This window comes from Hipposideros armiger, unplaced genomic scaffold (assembly GCF_001890085.2).
Source record: "Hipposideros armiger isolate ML-2016 unplaced genomic scaffold, ASM189008v1 scaffold_1098, whole genome shotgun sequence".
Classification (NCBI taxonomy): domain Eukaryota; kingdom Metazoa; phylum Chordata; class Mammalia; order Chiroptera; family Hipposideridae; genus Hipposideros; species Hipposideros armiger.
The window spans coordinates 104,656-111,815 of record NW_017732448.1 but is presented as its reverse complement, the minus strand read 5'-3'; positions in this window follow the sequence as shown (position 1 = coordinate 111,815).

Below are 7,160 nucleotides of genomic sequence, written 5' to 3'. Positions count from 1 at the left end.
TTACTTCTGATTTGTTTATTTTGTTCTTTATATTCCACATATAAGTGAAATCACATAGCATCTGTTTTTCTATGTCTGGCATATTTGGTGCAGCACAATACCTTCCAGTCCACCCATGCCACCACAGATGGCAAGACCCATTTCCTTCCAAGGCTGAGCAATATTCCATTGTATATATATGTACCACCTCCTCTTTATCCATTCATTCTTAGACAGACTCTCAGGCTGCTTCCACATCTTGGTCATTGTAAATAATGCTGCAGTGAACATATGGATGCACAAGTCCTTTCAAAATAGTGTTTTGAGTCTCTTTGGATAAATACCCAGAAGTGGGATCACTGGGTCCTTTTTTTGTCTCTTATTATAGCCTTTATTTTAAAGTCTATTTTGTCTGATATAAGTTTTGCTACCCCAGCTTTTTTTTTTTTTGCTTTTTTTTTTTCATGAAATATCCTTTTCCATCCTTTACCTTCAGTCTGTGTGTGTCTTTCGATCCGATGTGAGTCTCTTGTAAGCAGCATATGTTAGGGTCTTGTTTTCTTATCCATTCACTCACACTATCTTTTGATTGGAGCATTCAATTCATTTACATTTAAAGTAATTGGTGATAAATATGTAGTTATTGCTATTTTATTCATATTTTTTATCATTTTGTTTGTTTAAAAGAAGTTCTTCTAAGGTTACTTGTAATACTTGTTTGATGGTGATGAACTTCTTTAGCTTTTTCTTGTTTGCGAAGCTCTGTCCTTTGATTCTAAATGATAGCTTTGCTGGGGAGACTAATCTTTGTTGCTTTTCATCATGTTGAATGTTCTGTGCCAATTCCTTCTGGTCTACAGAGTTTCTGTTGAGAAATCAGCTGACAGTCTCATGGGACCTCCTTTGTAGGTAACTAACTGCTTTTGCTACTTTTACGATTCTTTCTTTGTCTTTAACCTTTGACATTTTAATTTTGATGTGTCTTTTGATGGGCCTGTTTGGGTTCATCTTGTTGGGGACTCTCTGTGCTTCTGTGCTTCATGGACTTGAATATCCATTTTCTTCCTCAGTTTAGGGAATTTTTATGTCATTATTTCTTCAAATAGGTTTTCAATTTCTTGCTCTGTTCTTCTGGTACCCCTATGATGCGAATGTTATGCAGAGGCCCTTAAACTATCTTCATTTTTTTGAATTCTTTTTTTCTTTTTGCTGTCTGATTGGGTGTTTTCTGCTACCTGTCTTCTAAATTGCTCATTTAATCCCCTGATTCATCTAATCAATTGTTGATTCCCTCTTAAGTGGTCTTCATTTCAGTTATATTCTGTTTTTCTGCCTTTTTTTGGTTTTGTTTTCTGTCTCCATTTTTATGTTTTCTATCTCTTTGTTGAAGTTCTCACCAGGGTGGGGCCAAAGAAAGGTATTAGCAGGGTTGATGGAGACTCAGATAATGGTGGCCACCTGCGTCTGCAAGCGGGGAGGAGGAAGGGCTTAATAAAGAAACAATGGATTCCACCACCACTTCTGTCTGGAAGAAAGCTGCCCCTCCAGCTCTCACCCTGAGGCTAGACAACTCAGTTTCTCCCCATAAGTCCCTGGTGCCTTTGGAGCTGCTGCCCCAGTGCTGGAGCTCAGAGCGAGTGAGTCTGTCAGTGAGTAATTCTGTTTGTGGGCCTAAAGAGGAGCGCCTGGGACTCCAGCCACCCTCCATCTCATTCAGTCACAACGTCCACTGGTTTTCACAACGGAAAGTTATGAGGACTTCTCTCCCTAGCACTGAAACCCTGGGCTGGGGAGCCTGGTGTGGGACTTGGACCCCTTGCTCTTCCAGGAGAACCTCTGCAGCCAAGATATCCCTCCCAGTTTTCAATGGTCACACTGGGTGTGGGACCAGCCTGTTTTGAGTCTCTGTCCTCCTACCAGCCTCAACATGGCTTCTTCTGTATATCCTTAGTTATAGGACTTTTGTTCAGCTAGTCTTCAGGTGGTTCTCAATGATGGTTGTTCTGTAGTTTAGTTGTAATTTTGATGTGGTCCTGAGAGGAGTTAAGCACAGCATTTACCTACTCTACCATCTTGACTGGAAATTGGTATCAGTATTTTTTAAAAGATTCTAATATGGATTCTGGATTGAAAACCCTCGTGTCATACTATTTCTATCCCTGTAGTGCTTCCCTTTACATACTCAGCAATTGCATTAAAATTTATAATTTTTGACCAAGGGATAGATTGCAGCAGTTGTAGTCGTTAAGGTAAAATCAGAGAGGCAGAACTAAGAGTGACAGAGTGTAAGGGACTTATAGGGATTTAGCCTTATGCAATTGTGATTGCTGGTGGAATCATCCATTGCCCTGAATCTAGTGTTTGGCTTGAAGTCATTATAAGTTAGCTAGACCAGCAGCTGAGAAGGAAAGTGGAACCAGAACAGGATCAGGGACAACCTGGAAACTGCTAGAAAAAAAATGGTGCCTAAATCTGTCTCTCACTTTAGATGGCTTCAATGATCTGAAACCTGCAGGTGTAGCTGGCACCCTTGGTTCTAGAACTGCACATGTCTTTAGCTCAGGACGCAGAGAAGTTGGGGAAAATGTGGCAGGAGTGGGAGGAGCTGCAGGTTGGGTTCTGCCCCACACAAACAAGGTGAACCAGGAGATCAGCAACAATGTGCATCAGATGTCACAGTGCTTGGCATCCTCCACCAGTCTTCCAGAATGTAAAAAATATGGCTGCTGCTTCCTGTAAGTTTTCCAAATCTCAAGCAAATTTCTCTTGTGGTCAACCGCACTGCAATTCTGACATTAACTACCTGGAGTTAGGCCAAACTTCACAGGTTAAGGGCTTAGTGCTCTGTGAAACTGCCCTCACTTCAGGCACCAGCAGCACACTCATGGATTGCCAGGCCACATACACTTTTGACCAATTGGCTAGAAATTTTAGGGTTCCCACCACCCCTCAGTTTTAATAACTTACTAAAATGACTCACAGAACTGAGGAAACAGCTATATTTATGATTATTATAGCAAACGGATACAAAACAAAACCAGACAAAAAAGGAGACACGTAGGGCACCAATGTGTACTACCACCCAGGAGGCTCATCCAAGCTCCACATCCAGAGTCTTGGTCGGGTTTCATTACACAGGCATGATTGCTTGAATCCTTGGCCATGTGCTTGAACTCAATCTCCAGCTCCTTCCCTCCCAGGAAGTTGATATCATGTTGCCCAAAGCCCTGACCCTCTAGTCACATGGTTGATCTTTTTAGTATGGCAACCCCCATCCTGTTATTCATGGGCCAACCATGAATAACAAAGACACCCATATTACGTGGGAAATTACCAGAACCTAGAGGTTCCTTCTCAGGAACCAGGAACAAAGGCCAGTCACACTCTTTGCTATACATCACTCACTCTAAATGGGAACTAGACGCGGAAGAGACTTCTGGGAACCACAGTTTCACCTTCACTAAGGTGACACAGTACAAGCACCCATGGTATAATACCTGATTTCCCTGCACTCTACCAAGAAAATGCCTTTAACATATTATCCTTTCAGTTTCCTTGCTGCTCCTCTCCCACCCCAAGCATACAGATCACTTCCACTGCTTTATCACAATCACTTGGATGTTAGTTTCAGATTGCCATTAATATATTAAAATATTACCCCTTCTCTAAGGAAGTATTTCTTAACTCCTTATTTATTATATCATAACTTTTTATAACAAATTATTACATTATATTCTATAATTAGTTTTTAAACTCACTTCTAAGGAGAAAGCAAGATTACTGGAGAAATTTAAAATAATATGTATAATATTTGGTTTGGGTTTTGGTATATTAAAATGTAGATGGAAATAATTTTTTCCCAATAGCTAGCATTTATTGAGTATTTGCTATGAGCTAAGGATTGTGTTAAGCTACTTAGGACTGTATTACAGAAGAGAAAGTTGAGACTTACAGAATTTAGGTGACTTCCCCAAGATAACACAATGCTAGAAACTTGATTCATATCCGGTCAATCTGATTCCAGAGATCAAGCTCTTAACTATTATGCTTGTCTTAATTATGTGTGACAGCACCAAAGGTAGATCAAGTTGCTTTTATGGACTGATGTTTGGAATCTTTGTGTTTTGTGTTAAAAATAAGAAACTTTATTTTTATAATTTTAGTATTTTTTCCCCATCTGTAAATGATAATAAAAAAAGATGCCAGGGGTATAACTGCTTCTCCCACAATTACAGTTATAGATAGTTTTTATTCCCAATAAATGATAAACTAAATTGGATAGAATTTTTATTATATTTATTTTAACATTGGTTTTTGAAATACAAAGATCTATTGGTACACCACTGAAAATGTGTTTATTAGTGTTGCTTTTAAATTTTTTTATTTCCTAGAATACATAATAGATTCACATGGTTCAAAACTAAAACCATATAGTAATTTTCTGCATAATGATGTTTTGGTCAATGATGGACCAAATAAATATGTGGTGGTGGTCCCATGAGATTATAATGGAGCTGAACAGTTCTTGTCACCTAATGGCACTGTGGTCCTACTACCTTTGAAGCACAAAGCCTTACTGATGTGTTGGTGGTGATGCTTATGTAAACAAACGTATCGCACTGCCCATCATGTAAAAATATAGCACATACAATTATGTACAGTACATAATACTCGATAATGATAATCAACAACTATTTTACTGATTTATATATAGTTTATATTGTTATTTTTAGAGTATACTCTTTCTAGTTATAAAGAAAAGTTTGCTATAAAACAATAAACTGTGTTACTGTAATGTCCTAGACCTTCACATTCACTTACCACCCACTCACTGACTCACCCAGAGCAACTCCCAGTCCTGCAAGCTTCGTTCCTGGTAAGTGTCCCATATAGGTATACATTTTTTATCTTTTATGCTGTATTTTCACTCTACCTTTTTATGTTTAGATATGTTTAACTACACAAATACTCACCATTGTGTTACAATTGCCTACAGTATTCAGTGCAGTAACATGCTGTACAGGTTTGTTGCCTTGGAGCAGTGGGCTGTACCATATAGCCTAAGTATGGAATAGGCCATACTATCTAGGTTTGTGTAAATGCATCCTATGATGTTTGCATAACAACAAAATCCCTAAACGATTTAGTTCTCAGGATGCATTTATGTCATTAAGTGGTACATGACTGTATTAGAAGGTATATGTCGAGAAGTCTTGTACCCATTCCTGTCCCTTTCACCTCATTCACTTCCAGATCCCAATAAGTAACCATTTTATTAGTTTAAGGGTCCTTTAATCATTTTTTAATGCAAATATATTTTCATTTTCTCTCTCACCTTTTTTTTTTAAAAGGTTTTATTGGGGAATTGGGGGAGGGGAACAGCACTGGGGAATTGGGGGAAGGGGAACAGACAGGTTGCTGTCGTTTTGTGCTTCATTCTAGTTGCTTCACTGGCCCATGTTGGTATTATCATTGCGCTCTTCCTGGGTCAGAATGGTCGCCGGCCTCTGGACGGCCTCTCACACCGGCTCTTGGCAGCTCACACTGGCTGCCAGCTGCTCATGCTGGCTGCCGGCCACACACAGTAGCTTACGGCAGCCCACTGCAGCAGGGGCTGCAGCCTACACCATCACTGGTGACTCACAGCAGCCCAGCTCCAGGTTGAGCTGTTGTTCACCATCTTAGCTGTAGAGGGCAGTGTCATTAGCCCCATGTGGGATCTGAACCGGGGCCCTGCTGCTCAGAGCTGGCATCCCAAGCCAGTTCTTAACCAACGCGCCACTCGGCCAGCCCTCTCTCTTCTTTCATATATTGCTTTTTACACTTAAATTTAACCTGGAGATCTTGATTTGTGATTATTTAAATACAATTTTTATGTATCTGGTGAAGAACATCCTTTAGTAAATTGCAGAATTATTATCATTTTATGTGCCTTATTACCTTTCTTTATTTCATCATCAGTGTACATTATAATTACTTTTTAAAACAAATAAGTATGATATTTCTCAGATACATTAATATTTATTTGTCTAAGAAATGAGAGGCTGGCTCAGTTCCAGTTGTTGAAGGTAAAAATGAATGTATCCCATTTGTTCTAGTTATCTATTGCTGTTTAACAAAGCACTCCAAAAGTCAGTGGCTAAAAAGCCAATCATTTGGGGCCAGTCGAGTGGCTCAGTTGGTTAAGAGTACGAGCTCTGAGCAAAGGGTTGCCAATTCAATTCCCACATGGGCCATTGAGCTGCGCCTGAGCTGAGCTGCCACTGAGCTGCCAACAGGTGGCAGGATGGCTCAGCTGGTGAGAGCATTGCTCCTAACAACAAGATTCTGGTTGGACTCCCGCATGGGATGGTGGGTGCATGGGATGGTGAGCTATGCCCAACTCCCTCCACAACTAAGATTGAACACCTTGAGCTGAGTGGCTACGAGCTGCCGACAGGCGGCCCAATGGTGACTAGACTTGGAGCTGAGCTAGCTGCGCCCTCCACAACTAAGATTGAAGGACAACAACTTGGCTGTTCCCCTTCCCCAATCCCCCAACACTGTTCCCCTTCCCCAAAACAAAATCTTAAAACAAACAAACAAATCTTTGGCGAGCACTCAATAGAGATGGTTCTTCTTTGCGTCACTTAGTATTTGAGGTGACTCAAACAGGGCGGAAACAACCACTTTGAAGATGGCTTACTCATACAGCTGTTGAGTTGGTGCTGGCTACCGGCTGGGAGCTCAGCCAGGGCTGTAAACTGGGTGCTTTGGTTCCTCTCTATGTGTACTTCCTTTCAGCATGGTGGCTGAATTCCAAGAGTGAGCATACCAAGAGAGCAAGGTGAAAGTACATGGCATTTTATAATCTAGATTGAGAAATCACTTCTGCTATACTCTATTGGTCATAGTAGTCACAATGGTCCGCTCAGGTACAAGAAACGGGGCCACAGAGCCCACTGATCATTGAGAGAAGTTTCAAGGTCATATTGTAAGAGAAGAATGTGAAAGAGGAGCTATTGTTCCTACCATCTTTTTAAAATTCAATCTGCCACATCATTGTTTCAGGACCTAAATTCTGCAAACAATAACACTGGAAACAACTTATTGTTTTCTTCTAGCAATTTTATTTTAAATGTTTCCCACTTAAATGCTTAATCCATTTAGATTTTATTTTGGTGTAAATTGTAAAATCAGGA